Genomic DNA, 18,946 nt, shown 5'->3' on the forward strand with positions numbered 1-18,946 from the left:
AGTTCAATATTTACTTCTTTATAAATTGTAATAATGATAATAAATATATTTTGTTGATTCTTTTCTCATTATATTTTATTATTTTTATTTTAATAAATGATACCTGTTTTTTTTCTCTTGTATTTATCACTATATATTACAACAGAGACGAATAACACCTCTGAGAAGAAAATATGTAAGTCTAGGCTTACGACCTGTAATTTATGTAACACACTGTACAACATGAATTATATTTTAATTGACATATTATGGTCATCCTAAAATTTGAAGAAATTTATCGTTAAATTTTTACCTTAAATCCGTATTCTATACCATTGAAAATGGTACCTACCAGAAGTATTTCCAGTTAAAATTAAAATTTTATTTAAACTCTTTCGTTTACGTATTTTTAGGTTATATAGGAGTTAGCGCAAACGGTGCTAATTAATATTTTTCAACATTGGTGGAGCATGAAGCATTATGTACCGACACATAATTCACCCAATATGCTAGTCACTATGATAATTATGCTGACAGATTTTACACAAAAATATCTCACTTTTAACTGCTAACCAATTCATTTAGAAATGAGCTCATGATAAAAATTCCAATAAGAAAGTTCAGTGGTTCAAGAATTTGGATATAAAAAATGTTTTCTTACCTGCGGTAAAAATTAGAACATTGTATGGCGAAGTTTCTTGAAAATGTATGAAAAAAGTAATAAAAGTGATTGAAATAAAAACAAAGTACTTTTAACAACGTTGCTAGTTCTTCGGAATCAACCAATGATAGAGTATTGCGATAGATTTCGGTTTACGTGAAGCCAATTCACCAATCGGCAGAACTCACCGAAGATAACTTGTGACGTCACACGCGGAGTAATTTCAAAATTACAAAACTTTAAAAATCATCACGCTGGTTAAATACGATACATAAAAGTATTAATTTTTTTTTGCCTTAGTTTGATACTCTATTAATGAATAATAGAAATAATGCCACTGAACTTCCTCATTATCAACTATTGATTTTATTTACATAACACAACAGAGTTACGGAATAAAACAACCTAACTACACACATAAGAGTGCAGAGAAAATGGTAAGTACCTAATCGATTGCAATATTTTATTTACTATTACTAAGTGTAAAGCAATGCTTTGACTGAGTTTAGCTCAGATGCACATTAGTACGGAATGGGGATAATAGATGTCGCTGTTATGCAATTTAACAATCCATTCTTGATGTCATCGTAAATTTATTGGTTAGTTTTGCTTGTTCTGAAAAGGAGATGGATCATCTCTTTGAGAGTATCTGATAATTTGCCATTACTATTAAGTTATCATCCGACGACATGACATTGTAAAAGCTCCACAAAACCACACAAATATGATTTCAATCAGCTTTGTTGGCATTTTAATGTTTATGATTTGCATCATATTCGATGTTTCACCCATCACATTTAGTTCATATTGAAATAATACACAATTTTAACACTCAAACAGAAATATAGTAAACAATCCTGCACTGGTACAAATACATGATAAAAACGTGCATACACACAATTTATCAGTTAGAAACTAAAGTATTTTTAAAAATTAAAACATCTTGGATTAATATAATAGTTATATTATCAGAATAATATTGATGATTTGTAAATGCAATATTGGGTTTGCTAGCCGTGTACATAATGAGACAGTTGGTTGTTAAATTGCATAACAGTCTGGGGAGGTGAAACGGAGTGCTTCCTTCTCAATGCTGAAGGCTTCGCTGAGAAGATCTTCCGCTAAGCTCATCAGTCGCTTCACGGGTAACCGTCACTCCGCTAACCTGCCCTCTACAGTGGCTGACTTCTCAGATTTACTAAGGTAACTTCTACATGGGGTGGGCCTAGCCTGCCTACACACATACATGTTGTGTCTTATGTGTTATTCTACAGACAACTTTAACTAAGTTAGTAACAAAATAGAGTGAACATTGCTGATTTTCCAATTTACTTACTAAAAATACATTTATAAATAATTCACATGGTGGTTTGTATGTATAATAAATGTATATTTCTAATGAAACAAGAACATTAATGTTATGGAATATTTAACCATGTAATTTACTGTCAAATTGATCCGTTTGTACATTTTATTTAATTATTAACATTTTCTCTAACAAATTATGCTTAAGGTCTTAATATGTTACATATGATTTATCTAGAATTATTTTTTTTTTAATTAATGAGGTATGTATAATATTTCACATAATCTGATTTTATTGTGTTAATTGATAAAAATGATTTTTTGTATTATACAGCCAAAAATTTTATTGAAAAATTCATTTAACTTTTTTTGAAGGTCTTCTGTCTGCTTCCTCATAATTTTAGATATCACCCTCATTGAATTTTTTACTTTTATGAAAAAATATAGTTAATTTTTTATGTTCCTACTCACAAGGATTTTAACTGAAACAATTATAAATATTAAAAACTATCCGTAAAATGAACTATCTATTGAATTCTAATAATACAGACATAGTTAAAATAATATGGTAAAAAGAAAAGAAATTGGGAAATAAGAAAATAAATCTAATCAGTTGTCCGGGGTCTCTAGAGGAGTAGTAATGTTTCGGGTGTATACGGGAAAAAAAGTTCAGAGAGGATAGCATTCTTTCTCTATAATTGCTGGGTATTTTTATTTTACCATTTTTGTATATTTAAATTTAAGTATTAAATTTTTGTTTTATGTATGCATTGAAATATTTTGTAATGTACATAAACGTTTTTAAAATAAATAAATTGAAATAAAAAATAATGAATGAAGGAACCGTGATAAAAGTTTGCCAACTTAGTCATTTTCATGTATTATAATTTAATGTACAAAAATTAGATTCCCCAATTAAAAACTCAATTAACAGGGATTTTTCAAATATTCAAATGATGTTTACTCGAAATCAATAAATTTGCACTTGCGACACTTATTCTTCCAATGTACGATTTAAATCCAAACATGTAAATTAAAGTACCACCCACTTTATATTTTTATAATAAATTAATCAATTTGGTTTGTGCATTTGATGTAATTTGTATGTTATTGATTATGATTATAGCATGAAGCGCGCAAACTCCCTGTCCGTGCTCAGTAATGGAACTCCCGCCTCCCCTATCCCGGTTCGAGCACAGAAAGCGAGCACGCAGCAAGAGCGGTAGTTGTGCTAATATTGCACTAATGGCTACTTCAACGGTGTTATCAATACCCCCATTTTGTATGTGGTTGTCATAACCATAGATGTAGAGAAACAAGTTATAACATAGATAAACGTATTTTAAAAATACAAACACAATTTTGCAATTGAAACACTTAATTTGATGGTGAATCACTCGACACGGTTTGCTGCAATAAATAATTCAAATACAATTGGTAAAATCAAACTTCGAAATTTTTTAATAATACGCAATTTTGCTAAGGTTTGTTATTGAGCAACCATGGTATCAACTCTGTGTAATAAGTATTTTCTATGTCTTTGGTTAGAATTCAAAATTACAGCATTTTGGTATTTAAAAACTGACTATTTCTTTTTTATGAATTTTTCAAAAATTAATGTTATTAATGTTTCCCTTTTTCCATTGAACTAATTTAGTGTATTTGATTTGATATCTTTACACTTCAGACTTCTTGTGCTTCTTGCTAACAATAAAGAAGACCTGCAATTCTTGGCAACTAAAGTCTACGATGTATGCGAGGGAAGCGATTTGCTGATGAATGTCGATAAATCGAATGTGATGGTTTTTGAAAGAAATTAAAGTATGACTAAATGTGAAATCACTGTGACTGGGGTTATACTGTAACAGGAAGAAAATTTGTGTATCTAGGAAGTATGTTTACAAGGGATGGAATGACTGAGAAAGATATTGAAAGAAGAGTGTGTGCAGGGAACAGTGTGAATGGTCTTAAATCAAACTCGGCTAATAGCCAAAATTACCAGTCCACTATAGAGTCCTGGCGCTGACCCTGATGTATGGGAGTTAAGTACGGACTTGGAAAAACAGGGATGAAAGTAGACGAATGCTGTCAAAATGTGATCTCTCAGGCTATGTACGGTAAAACTATGTACGATAAATGCGCAAATGTCGAGATTCGTACAATATGTAAGGTTGAGATAAGCATTATCGACAAAATCAAGAAAGGAGCTCTGCGTTGGTTTGTACATGTAGAGCCAATGGACAGTAAAATTACGGCAAAAAATATTTACAATGCGAATGTTGATGAATTCAGAAATAGAGGAAGACCGAGAAAGACACGGCAAGACCAAATCCAACAAATACTGGAAGATGGACACGTCAAAAGTCGGAACAATCGGTACGCGTGCATGAGAAGATGTATGAATTTAGAAGAAGCGAGATCTATATGCAAAGACAAAGTAATATGGTGTTCTATCATCTCTGCCTACCCTTACGGAGAAACAATGTGATGGTTTGTTTAAAAACTTAACATCTTTCCTTAAACACAGGGAAAATAATGAAATTATTAACTTGTACGTATGAGTGTGAGTGAATGTGTGAGTATGTACCTACAAAATATATGATAATAGTATTTTTTGTCCAAATTTTTTTTTTGCATTTCAAAAATTAAATAATATCATTACGTTTTTAGTTTGTATGGAATTACTAAAATAAATTTAATATGACTACCGGTTTCAGAACCGTTTCTTTGTCGAGGCTGAAAGATAAACTAACACTAAATATTTTAAATCTTTAGTGTTAAGTTTGTTAATTTAGTGATTTACACAAACTGAATAAATGTATAGTTATATTATTTAACATTGAAAATCACAAAGTCAGGGCTTCAAATATTAATTTTATTTTATAAATTGATTATATTTATAGTGATAGTAGTGTAAAAATAGATACAAAGTTTTTGATTATTCATTATTGCTATTTTTGGAAATACTCATATATAGTCAGTTTTACATTATCCCTCAAAACTTGATTGTTGAAAAAATGTTATGATTTAGTGTGAATATCAAAGGTGAAGATTAGATTAGTTTTTAAGATGTCAAGAGTGAGATTTAGATTGAAGAAAATGATGATATAATTTGTAAAATGAAATTTAAAATATCAATACAGATTATAATGAGAGCAATGCTTACACGTAATTAATAATCTCTGTGTTTTGGCTACATTGTTTCAATATTTGATAAAAAATATCTCGCTTCAATTCATAACAACTGAGCTAATTCTAAATTCGGAGTTATTAAAGTAAATTATAAACGTTCGTCATTTTAAGTACATTTCACAAAAAAAAAACAATAAACAAAGGAGGTTAAAAAATCATTCCTGTTAGAATAAGTTAATAATAAGCTTTTTAATGTTAGTAGTACTGAGAGTATGTGCTGCTTTAAGATAAAAATTCATGCCTTGAAAATATTACAAAATTAGACTATTCATAAATATTTTTACATTACTTTTATGCAAAAAGTATTATTATATATAATTTATTAATAACTGAACGTAATTAAGTTTTTTATTCTGCTGTGTGAAATTTTATGTTTTATCAATTTCGTTTAATATAATTAATTTATTAAAAGATGGTGGACTTTAGAAAAAAAGTTTGAATATGTTTTTTGTCAATCATCAAGTGGTTGTGTTTATTACTAATTTATGATACAGAGAGAACAATGATTGTCACTGAAAATCACTTAAATAATACCGAAAAATCATACCAATTGATTAAACTGCTTGTTGGTTGTTTTTCATACTTACAAAGCTTTCAATGAAATCATGTAGCATGCTATTCTAGATAATGTAGTTACCATGAAAGATTTTTTTATGTTTTAGGCTTAGAAAATACTTTAATTCGTCATCAGAACAGCCTACTTTAAGTAGATACTATGTTTTAGTAAAATAAAATAAAAAGTGAAAACCAACTTACAATTTGTGGTAGGTACTTCTGCATTTTTAACAGTATTATTTAAGACAACACTTTTATAAAACGTTTGCATATTTACAAAAAAAAAACCTTGTTTTGCATTAAATAAAATATTCACATTTTAAAGTTGGAATACTGAAAAGTATATAAAATATAAAATACGTAAAATTTATTTAAGATAGTGAGAATTTCCTTTCTTTTGTATTTTTTCCATTTACTGATGAATAAAAAATATCGCATCCTTAGAGTAAGAAAATTCGATAACTGAATATTTTGACACAATGATTAAGAAATATTAATAATTTAAAATCACATCATACAAAGTGTAAATTGAATTTTCTAACTGCCAATACAGGAAACTTCAGGTATACATCATTTCACTCATTCTACCTTTATAATTTATTATTCAGAATAGGTAGCAAAATCATTTAACTAATTTCTTCCCGAATAGTTATTTTAGACATTTAGTATTGGACTTCGGATGAAAAGTGTTTCATATTAGAAAAATGACGTGTCGAAATATATCATGTTAATTATATTTGTTTTTTATATATAGCTTATTTTGTTTCACCTGGAATTGATGTAGTTTAATGAAGTTGTTGGAGCTAAGCTTTTTTGTTAAATTTTAAGCTTGATTATTAAATATTAAGTAACGCAATGTGCAATATAAATGGTTGCTGGTAGCACTTATTACTACAAGTTGAAGTTTTACTCACAGAAAAACTAAACAATTTTATTTTTATTGTGTAACTTTTTCGTAACAATAAAAATGACATGACAAATATACGACTTTTATTACTGCCCATAACCATTGAGATATAATATATAGAGATAACACTGCATACAAATCCGAGTTAAAAAGTCGTCCCCAAAGGAAAGAGAAACGACTAGCGGAGGGAGCGAGTATCGTCACGTCATATCACGTCGACTTTGACAAGCAAAACAAGTAGTACAGTAAAAAGCCCGGACTTTTTACATCGGTCTACTGTAAGTTCTATTCAGTATGTCGCTCCCTTCCGCATACGCGTCACCTTTGTTTATCGTTTCACTTTACGCCCGACTAACTGAGCAGGACAGAGAAAGGAGTTAGCTTACGACTGGTAACATATTCATAAAACTTTTTTTAACATTAAAATAGCTGTTTTAAACAAGTATTGATTGAGATAAAAACGTTGCTAACCGGTGAAAGGTTATACCATCGCGTTTTCTATCTTTTCCAGATCGATTTGTGCAGTATCTTAGCGTACATATGGGCATTTTAGTCATTGCGAGGAAAGAAGTAGCCGGAGAATGCTCGCAACTAACTAAAGTCCGTTCTATCGAACATATGCCAATTGGCCGCATGTCAAGGGAACATTTTTTGAACACTATTGTTTACATATACCCCAATGCCCATAACATATTTTTTCTGCGACATTCCGAGTATGTAAATAAATATTTATGTATGCAAAGAAGGTTGAATCTGATATCTCAGTCAATTGAATTTATACTTGAAGTGAGACATTGATTTTTTACGTGCATTTACTAGTTTGTTTGGTAAAAAATAACGGCTTTTAAAGGATTCTTAAATTATTTTGCCCGTTATTCACTGAGTTTTATTATAGACAATGTACAAATTACTGCAAAATTTTGACACTTGACACCGGCAAAAAATATTTTTTTTAAATGTTACACAGTGTGTAAAGTGCCCACTTAAACCAGCCAATGACAGGTCATACGCCCCGTAAATGCCTTGACTTCCATATTCCCTTCTTAAAAATGTTTTCCCTCTCTGTTGAAATAAATTAAAACATGAACAACTCCCTAGGGAGGAAATCCAGCCAGTCTGCAAGCATTTGAACATAATCAAACATTATATCTAGATAAAATATTCCGAAATTTACAGATCTGTCAATTACACTTTAATGTTATTTTTGTCATTTTCACGGAAAATTCAAAGGTTAACTAAATTTACAGCCGTAGGAATGAGCATTCCTCGTACTAACGATATGCAATAACTTTATTTCTAAAAAAAACAACCATTTATCGTGATCTTACAGAAGAACATACTATTCATTAAACTAAAATTGGACCTCTGATTTTTTTGTTAATAAATAAAATTAAATAAAAAATATAATAAAACATTAAAATTTTCCTTATTATTAAAGGGCAACAAAATTTATCATAGAAAAAAAGAGTTCATATCTTTAGTTTGAATCCAGGAAAGTGCGTGTTTTTTAAAAGAAGGAAAATTTTGAAAGTTTGGAATCAATGAAATATTATCAGTTAAAAAAGAATTTAAAAAATTTGGGCCAATAAAATATGCATGTCTCTGTGCGAGCCTCGTTTTACAATGTGGTATTTCTAACATACGATTCCTTCTTTGACTTGATCTATTCGAATTACTTGTAAATAAATTTTGGTTCTTAAATATATATTTTAAACATTGAAAACATTATATTTGTCTTATGTCTAAAAGTTTAACTTCTTGAAACAATCGGAAAGAGGGAAAAGTGCGATTTTTGTGAAGCATTATTTTTAATATGAATTTTTGAACAGTTTCTAATGGTTTAATATGGCTGTTGTAAGCTCCCCCCCATCCAATTATTCTATAGGAAAGCGATGACTATACAAGTGCATAATAAATCATTTTATTAGTACTAAGCTGGGCGTAAATACTTAGCCGTTTGAACACATAGGTTAAATATCTCAGTTTATTAACAATTATTTCAAGATGGTTGGTCCATTTAAGTTGACAGTCAAAGATTACTCCCAGGTATTTTATGCACCTCTTAGACTTCATTTTTTCGCAGTTATTACGTATGTCAAGATCACAATATTTATTATGAAACATTACATTTAAAACAAATATTAACGTCAATCCTGCCAGGAATCGAATACGGGTCGGACTACAAACACGGTAGACAAATGTCCCAACCACTACACTTCGAGGCCGAGTTACCCCCACTCGATTTGCTTTTTCGGGATTTTTACCCTGTGGTAAAAAAACACTTGTCCAGGGTTCTGGTTCCATTTCACACATATACATGTATTCTTTATCCACCTGGGCATAGACTAAATAGTCAAATTAGCATTTAATAATATCAAACCGCCCAAAAGGTTGATATTTGCCTTTTATCCATGCAACAAGGATATTCGTATCATACTTATACTGTAGGAAGAGGGCGACCAAAGGAGACCTGGCATGGCCAGATAAACCAAAATCTTAAGTCTGGCGTGTCAAAAGTGGACAGAAACGAGGGCATGTATGCAAGTTCTTTCGATTGTCACCTCTATAAGAGATCTTGGAGTGATCCTAGATAATAAACTAACTTTTCTGGAACACTTTGATAATATAGTAAACAGATCCTTAAAAATTTTAGGCTTTATTAATAGAACTACGTCTGATTTCCAAAGTATGCTTACACTTAAAACACTTTATTGCTCTTTAGTTCGCCCTATTCTTGAATATGCATCTGTAATCTGGTCCCCTCATTATGCTGTTCATATCAAGCGCCTTGAATCAGTTCAACATCGTTTTATAAGAAAAATTGCATGGAAGATGGGATTGGAAAGAGGAGACTATTCATATTCTGATATGGAGAGGTTTTTAAGCATATCAAGTCTTGAAAAACGCAGATGCATTGCAGATATAATCTGCATGTATAAAATTATGAACTGTCTCATTGATGCCCCTGAAATTTTGCAAAAGATTCTTTTTAACGTTCCCACCCGTAGACTAAGAAATAATGAAATGCTTTTCCTCGGTCACTACAGGACCAATTATGGTGCACAGTCGCCTTTGCCCAGAATGATCAGGCGGGTGAACGATCATCAAGATCTTGATTATTATGGTGTAAGGATGTCTTTCTTTACAAATCAGCTAAAGAATCTGTATAGTTAGCCTATGCTTTTTACTTAATCTAAAAAATCTATCATCTGTCTTTGCTGCTTATTTCTGTTCCTTATATTTTTTTATTCCTTTGTAAAAATTTCTTTTAATTGTAATGTTTATAATGGACTTTGTCCGTAAATAAATAAATAAATAAATAAATAAATAAGATATATAAATGTGGGAGAAGCTAGGAATGTATGCCAGGATAGACGTGTGTGGCGGTCCATCCTCTCTACCTACCCCTACGGGAAATGGCGTGATGATAGAAGTAGTACTTCAGTTTGTTTTCAGGAAGGGGTTACGTTTTATGGTCGATAAGATGTGATGGTCCGTTTCCCAGCCAATATATTATCACGAAAGCGTCAAGCTAACTTACGCTTACAATTTGTACGTAATATCTCGTTAATGAAACATCGTAACGGTTGTGACTAATCGCGGTCTGATTTAATAAATGGCCGAGAATACAAAGTATGTCGCCGGCGTCTGCTAAACTCATTACAAGCTCTCGGGTCTCGGGTCTCGGGTTGGGGACAACAACATTTTGTAACAATATTATTTTCGGCGGACCATTCTGTTCTGCTTAATCTTACAGCCATAAATATGTTCAGCATCTCGTAAAAGCGTTTTTAATTACTCCATTTCTTGTTTAATTTATGGTATATAGTTTTAATATTCATGAATACAAAAGTAGGCAGTAGTCAGTGTGAGTTAACTACATTATTTTATTTCCATAATCACAAAGATCTAAGTAGGTCCCCATAGAATTAAGAATAGTTCAGAAGGAGAATCATATTTGTATACATCGGACTGTGTCCAATAATTCCCCCACTATGCCTCACTTTCACCGCGCGCATTCGTGATGCCGTCGCGTAATGTTGCGCGATGGGAAAAAATATAATTATAACACAAGTGTAAGGTAAAAAAAAAAGCAATCTGTTAATTTATCTAAAATTTTATTGTGCACACGAAAATATTGATTGATACAACAGAGTAGATAAGTAATGGGTCATTTAATAAGAGTAATTGAATTAATGAACTTTAAACTGTAAAAAAATTTTTTTTTAAACATAAAACGGATATTTTGATATCATGTTAAATAATATTGGATGTTTTAAAGATAATGTCGGTCAAATGTCCACGATAGAGTTGTTTAATCCGAGATCCAATTTTCATTAGTTCTCTCATTAGATGAGCAAAGTAGGGTAAACAAATTTACTACCCTGGCAACACTAACGAAATGTTCATTTTGTTTCTTCGACAATCTGACAGATGGAAAAATAATTCAATTTATAAGTAATGCATTTGTTACATACACATTTATTTGCTAATTACACATGACATGTGATTGCATCATGTTTCATTAAGATCCTAGCAGTATTTCTACACTTTAAAAGGACACAACACGGCATAGTTGAATTCAAACCAGGAGCTGCGTACTGAGCGACGTCTACAAAGAAACTAATGGGTCAAAACGAAAACCAACTAATTTATGAGTAGTTTAGTCGCCTTCTGTTTGATGTGCGTATGCGGTTTCTGGACTATTCTTAATTCTATGTAGGTACCATATCTTTATCTTGATTTTTGTTCTGATCTTGTTTCAGTGCGTTTTCGCACCGCACAAGAGGTCTGGGGTTTAATTCCCGACATTGTTGACAATAATTATTTATTCAAAGAGTATTTTAACATCGCAAGTCCTTGAAATGGCATCCGAAGCGTAAGTCTAAATACGCAATATGAAATCTATCAATTACAAATTACGTTTTTTGGTATATTTTTGATATTAACAAGTATCTACGTTATTAATGACATAAAATAACAAAATGTTACATAGTCCAGGGACTATAAAATATTATGGTGTAAATACACCTCTTAAAATAAATATATTTATGTCAACCATGCCGGGAATCGAACCTGAGACCTCTTGCGTGGTACGCAAACGCGCTGACCACTACACCACGAGGCATGACTGAAAAAATACAATAGTAATGAACTAACATAAATATGGAAATCAAAAGGTTTTTTGTTGTTAACTCGATCTTCAGAAAACTCTTTCGTCAACGGATCCACACGGATTGATCCCAAATTAGCATTTTTTTCTTTAAAACAAGATAAAATAAATACAATGTGAATGTATACAAAAAAAAAAGTCAATTTTATCAAATGCAGATAGATTAAATTATAATTATTATTTGCAATTAAGACTCTAGCTTGTTTGTTATAGTTGTATAAAATGCGAAAATATATATTGATTTCAGAAAAAAAAGTGTACAAAAAAAATTAGGATTCTAGGAAAACATGCATTTTTATTATTATTTGTGATTGAAATACCAACATAAAACAATTTATTGTTGCAGCCGAGTTTTACGTCGTATTTTAGCTTAAATAAATTTACGAAAAAATAATTCCCAAGTCCGTTCCCTAAAAGCAAATACATAGATGACCTACTAATACATCATTATTATGTAAATGAATGCCTCATTGGAAAATGATGAATCACTAATACGACATTTTATAATATTGCTTACATAATACATTGAAAACATTGATGACGGATTATCCTTTTCGATATTCGCACCTAATGGTGCGTAGGGCACTGAGATTGCGAAACTAATTGCAGCGAAATCTTGGTCATTTCGACCATGAGTAAATAATATAACCCTCCCTTAAAGAGTAACTTCAACCCTACGGAAATTGGATACAATAAATGTTTTCTTGCGAGCGGTACAAATTTGAGTACTTTCCTGAAAATGTACGAAAAAAATAATAAAAAGGTTTTTTATAAAAACGAATTACTTTGAATGACGTCACGGGTTCAAATGAATCAACCAATAATAAGAGAGTTATGGAAGATTTCCGGTTTGCTCACCTTCAATGGGCCAATGGGCAGAACTGATCGAGAATAAGCGTAAGGGAACCTCTGACGTCACACGCGGAGTTTTTTCAGAAATGCAAAACTTTAAAAAAATCATAGCGCTGATAATAAAATATATAAAAATTTTAATAAAAAAAATTTAGCTTAGTTTAATAGTCTTTTAACAAAAAAATTAGAAAAAACCACTGAACTTTCTCATTGAATATTTACATTGTTTTTTAGCTTGTTTGTATTTTTCTTATTTATTCAAATATCTATTTAAAATTTATTGTGTCAACCATTGACACAGTAAATAGATAAGTTATTTTCTTACTAAAAACATCTCAGTTTTAACAGCTTGCCTACCGTGCCCACATACACGAAAAAGTTCCTCTTTGCCGAACGAAAAAAGCTATAATCTGGTAACCTTAGCATCTTTGTGCCGAAAGAAGGTAATTCAGAAGCGTATAATATGCACTTCATTGGATTGAGAAAAGAGGGAAGTGAATTCTTCACTGACTGGAATTAAATCTATAGGACATATCAGTTTTAGCAAATTAATATTGATTTGCTTTCAACGATAAAAAAAAGATACAGCAAATCACGATACACATGTAAATATTTATGTGAGAAAGAGATCATAGGAACGCAACTACCATATTTTACGCGCTTGTAACTCGTCTATTTAATTATATGTCAGTGTGTTAAAGAAATGTTTTACGAAGAAGTTTAGTGCTACGGGAAATTAGATACAAAAAGTGTTTTCTCACATGCGGTAAAAATTAGAGCATTTCATTGTGAGGCAAATTTACTCGAAAATAAACGAAAAAAACATTAAGAATGCGTTTTAATTAAAATGAACTACAAAAAACGTCACAAATTCTAGAGAACAGCTGTTTAGAATAGCCAATCAATAATTAGTTTTGATATTTATTTATTTATACTTTTACAATTGTTGTATTTTTTTATACAGAATAATGTCCCTGGAGTGTCCCGTGCCGAGGGAAACATTTTACAATAAGTATAATAAAACATGCCTTTAACTAGTTATTTTACATAGTTAACATAATAAGTAAATAAAAACGTAATTAATCTGATTAAACTAATTATCATCGTTAACATAATAAGCAATATAAACTAAAATAATCATAAAAAACATAATAAATTCATTTAGACTTGCATACAAAATTTCATAATCAGGACACAATTTTTTACCTATTTGGCTTGATCCACTCATCGATCCGTGCGCAACCCCCCTCCACTATCCATTTCTTAATAGCAATTTTATATTGTAAGTACTTACTGATTGTCCTTATGGACAATGGAAGTAGATTGTACACTTAAACCGAGTAGTAGGCCAATCCTCTTTGACAGAAAGATGTATTAATTTGTAATTGTTTTTGCAGCATCAGGGTGGAGTATCCAGTAACTCTTGTATTTGCGAAATGAGTTATGTTAACAATAATAATTAACAAAAAATTGCGATGGGAGACACAGATTCAGTCACTGGTATCTAGATTTAAAAAAACTGTGCCACGTCTTCAGCTCTCTCAGGAACGTCCCGGACGTTGGTACTTTCATAAATGTTAACTTTGCACTTTGCACAAAACTGAACAAAACTTTTTTTTTTTAATACAATCTAATCCAGTAATATAATGAGGAATAACCGGTGATTGACCAGTATATATATAGATGCATAATGTAAAATAAATAAAAATTATAAGTAACATAACATAACATATGTAGTGATATATAAAAACTTAATATTTACGTATAAATTATAATATGTATATACATGTGTGTGAATATATATGTATGTGTGTCTGTATGTATGTATGTTTGGGAATGTATTACAAGTGCCCCGACTCAACACGGATTTTCAACAGGATGGGCGTCTCTATTGTTTAAAATGAGTAGCAGCAACAATTACCGTTTCACAAATTAAACTGTTTCGTGAAACCGTTAAAAAAATAACAGATTAGAGCAGCGCAGCACGGTCAAAAAAATTGGTAGAACCAGCTACCGAAACAATTTCACATAAATAAATTAAACTGTTTCTGTAACAAAAAAATATTCAGGATATTATTCATTCACAAATTAAACTGCTTCAAGAAACACATAAGCAAAACGGTGTCTGTGGTTTTGTCCACACTGCTTTAAACTGTTATTTCAGAGAAACAGTTTCGTGTAGCGATTTAACTTGTAGTTTTTCGTTACAGTAATAGTTTAATTTATTTTTTGAGAAACTCTTAGCTGTTTTCAGAGAATAAATCTTTTAAAATATCTGTTTAGTTTTTCTTAAACACCTCTAGAATGATTATGTCAATGTGATGTACCTACCCACAAAAAAAACATCTAGTAGGTAGTACCTACACCCTACACTCTTATTTATTTATTTACGGAGTAATTTAGTCCATTTTACAATGTAAGATATTTATTTATAATATATACAGGTACAAATTAAATAAAATACAACTAAAGAAAATAAAAGCTAGGACAAAAAATCAAATAAAACTTACCATCTCAAGACAAGATCTGCTCTATATTAGTGATTGTTTAAATCTAGAAAGACTCGTACTAAAAAATTCTAGATCTTGTCTCGAGTTTACAATGCGACACAATCGGGACATTGGTGCATGCAAGCCATAGTTTGTGCTGTGCTGATCAAGGAACAGCTCATTATTATTTCGCAACCGGCGAGGCGGATCTGAACATTGAATGCCACTTGTTCTAGTAACGATGGTATATCAATGAATCCATTTAGAAAATTAAACATAGATATGGAGTCAATGTAGCATATAGCTTTGTCTTCAAAGGTGTAAAAAATTGTAATAATATCCCCAATGAACTAAAAACTACCAAAAATAATATATCAATAAATAAATTAAAAGTAAATCTAAAGAAATTTTTTTAACACGTGTAAAAACTACATTAAATTTTAATTAGTATTAATGTATGATTGTTTTATGTTTTTTCTTTATATATCCTATGTTTTTATTTTTTTCTCATGTACTCGTATATTTAAAATTATATAAACTAAATAAACAACTATAACAGTGTAAGTCACTCTCCAAGCACAAGAGTTAGTCTCTTTTTTGGAGAGTTACAGTGATAACATTTACTAGATGTATAAACGTAGATCTGTATATAATTGTTTTTAAACATGTATCTTTCATACAGAAGACACTCTTTGTAAAATAAATTCTATTATACAAATATATAAAAAAGAAAAAAATAATAATTTGAAATGAAAAAGTCACTTAGATACCAACATAATATTAAAATTCCTAAATTCCATACAAGTCATGGTCAAAATAGCTTTGTCTTCAAAGGTGTAAAAAATTATAATAATCTTCCTAATGAACTAAAAACTACTCGTATTAAAAATATTATATCAATGAATAAATTTAAAGTTATTCTAAAGAAATTTTTTTAACTCGTGTAAAAACAACATTAAATTATAATTAGTATGAATGTATTATTGTTTTATGTTTTTTCTTCATATATATAGGATATCCTATGTTTTATTTTTTTCTCATGTACTCGAATTTACTATTTAAATTTATATAAACTAAATAAACAACTATAACAGTATAAGTCATTCTCTAAGCACAAGAGTTAGTCTCTTTTTTGGAAAGTTACATTGATAACATTTACTAGATGTATAAAAGTAGATCTGTATAGAATTTTTAAAAAACATGTACCTTTTATGAAATTTATTAACAAAAAAAAAAGTTATTTCCACGTTTTTGCAAACTAGAGATTTTTAATATTAACTCCATTTCTCCGTAGTGTAGCCTCCCCTTTCGAGGCCCATCATCCATGCTACTTTTCTTAACAGACAACTGACTGTATATTCTACCCATTGATACCTATCATAGAATAAGACAATTAAAAAAGTGATAAATTGCCATTTTTCTGGTGACAATACTAAAGCAAGGCGACTTATAAAAAAATAAATGCACATTTTCATAAAGGTAAAGCTGAGATATATAATTTATTATCGTAAAATAAATAATTGATGACTATGTTTAGATTATTTATCAATAGTCCCAAATTAATGATCAAAAGTGTTTTTCTAAAGTTCTCGGGTTTGTTGGCTCAAATTTTTCATAATAAAAAAGCAATTTGTATGTCGTCCCGTGAAAGAATTTGTGTATTTTTTACTTTCAGTTAGGGTGACAAAGAATGTATTAAGTTGTCATCACGAAAATACCATACAAACTTATTGAATAAATAATATTATCCGGGACTCTGTTTCTTCAGCTGCAGTGCCTACAAATCTTTCGAACTAAGAAAGTTATTTAAAGGCAATTTTTTAAGGAATCTATTGTAAAGTTTTTAGGGGTTAAGAGGATATGTAGTGGGGAGCGGTTTGATGAATGGGTATTTGAATAGGGTCAAAGCACCAGTACATGACCACCCCCCCAGTAAATGACAATTGGTAAATAAAACACAATATAATAAGAATTGCTAAATGTGTCCAGTCAAAAAACTTTTAACACTAGAAACTATGACAAAAGCAGTAGGCGGACACATCTTTTGGTAAGAAACAAATTTACCAGTTTTGAACTAAGAGTTGCCAAAAGGTAATAGTGCGTCTTCCCGTTATTGTTCTGAAATTGATAGTGTTTTTATAAGGAAAGGTGTGATAAGTGTTTTATTTGATGCTATTTCTTACACAATTCTTTGAATATATCCATATTCTAATGTGTTGGGGTGTTTTATAATATTATGATGTAACTAAATCCGAGTATTATTTTTACTGGGGTAGTAGTGGTCATTCACTGATGATTCTGCTATCTTTAAGTAAAATTGATGTGTTTTTAATTGTTTTATTTTATTTTGTACGCTTAAATAATGAAATATATACCTTTAATGTAGATTTCAATAATAGCTGAACCTTAAACGGTCATTCATTGGTGCTTTGACCCTATAGTTTTTCTGTCACTCTCTCACAGATGCCTCCCTGAATACTGTGCAAAAAAAACAACTGCATTGATTATGCCTAGTTAAAATAGACGAAACAAAGGCGAGGCCTCTTATTTCCGTTTTCGCACCCCAAAACTGAACCGATTTTGGTTTTTAAAGTCAAAGAATATCAGAAAGTTTTTTTTTGTGTCGACACGTTTTCCTTTTTTCCAAAAATATTAATCGTATTTGTATACCATACGTTCGAAGACGGCAGATAAAACTAGGCGCTTTTCAAGATTTTTGGGTGGTCATGGCTCCTAAAACATAAAATTCATTGAATAAAAATACGGTAGGGACACGTCGATGGTGGATATTTATACTGTGTTAAAAATCTTCACTCTAGTCCTCTAGTGATATAATTCAGGGAGAAAATACAGGAATACGTTTGTATAAAGAAAAGTCCGTCGGTTGCTATCCTGAAATTTTTCGGCGGACGCGGTCGTGAGTTATCAAGCACAGGCTGTTTGGAAAGAGCTACCATAGAGTCGAAGAATATTTGCAGGACAAGGCAGCTTAGTATTAGATTCGTGTTTATTGATTTAAATTTATTGATTTTAGTTAGTTGATTTAAATTGTGTTCTTGATTTAAAATTTTTCGTTTGATAGGTTTATTTACTAATCATTGATTTATATTTTATAGTTATAAATTTATTGACGATTATATGAGATTCGATGAATCCTATGTAAATAATAATATAATAATGGTTATGTGCGGGTTATTGTTTTAGGTATTTTGATAATTGATTTTATTTTTAAAAACCACATTTAAACTGAAATGCTGTACGTCACAAGTGGGCTTGTAATATGGCAAAGTAACAAACAAACATACAAACCATAACGCTGTTTCTCCATAAGAGTAGGCAGAGAGGATAGAACGCCACATCACTCAATCTTTGCGTGCAGATCTCGCTTCCTCTACATTCATACATCTTCTCATGCACGCGCGCCAATTGGCGCAAAATTCATTGATTCCTACTTTTAACATGTCCGTCTTCAAGTATTTGTTGGATTTGGTCATGTCATGTCTTTCTCGGTCTTCTTCTATTTCTGCATCTATCAACATTCGCATTGTAAATATTTTTAGCCGTACTTTCGCTGTCCATTCGCTCTACATGTCCAAACCAACGCAGAGCTCCTTTCTTGATTTTGTCGATAACGCCTATATCAGCCTTACATAATGTACGGACCTCGACATTTGTGCATCTATCGTACATAGTTTTACCACACATTCACCTAAGAGATCGCATTTCGACAGTATTTAGCCTACTTTCATTCCTGTTTTTTCCAAGTCCATACTTTGCTCCCATACATCAGGGTAGGGACCAAGTCTAAACTTCAAACTAAGCCTAGCGGCGCA

At 30.8% G+C, this 18,946-nt stretch overlaps 1 long non-coding RNA gene across 1 annotated transcript; it reads left to right on the top strand.

Moving 5' to 3' along the window:
- Positions 1–154: 154 nt before the first annotated feature.
- LOC148280675 (uncharacterized) lies at positions 155–6,672 on the top strand. Its single transcript, XR_015822542.1, has 2 exons — positions 155–1,843; positions 3,072–6,672. It is a non-coding gene; the product is annotated as an uncharacterized LOC148280675 (long non-coding RNA).
- Positions 6,673–18,946: the final 12,274 nt, after the last annotated feature.

This window comes from Micrasema longulum, unplaced genomic scaffold (assembly GCF_059751315.1).
Source record: "Micrasema longulum isolate JH-2025_06_02 unplaced genomic scaffold, ASM5975131v1 h1tg000552l, whole genome shotgun sequence".
NCBI classification, from domain to species: Eukaryota; Metazoa; Arthropoda; class Insecta; order Trichoptera; family Brachycentridae; genus Micrasema; species Micrasema longulum.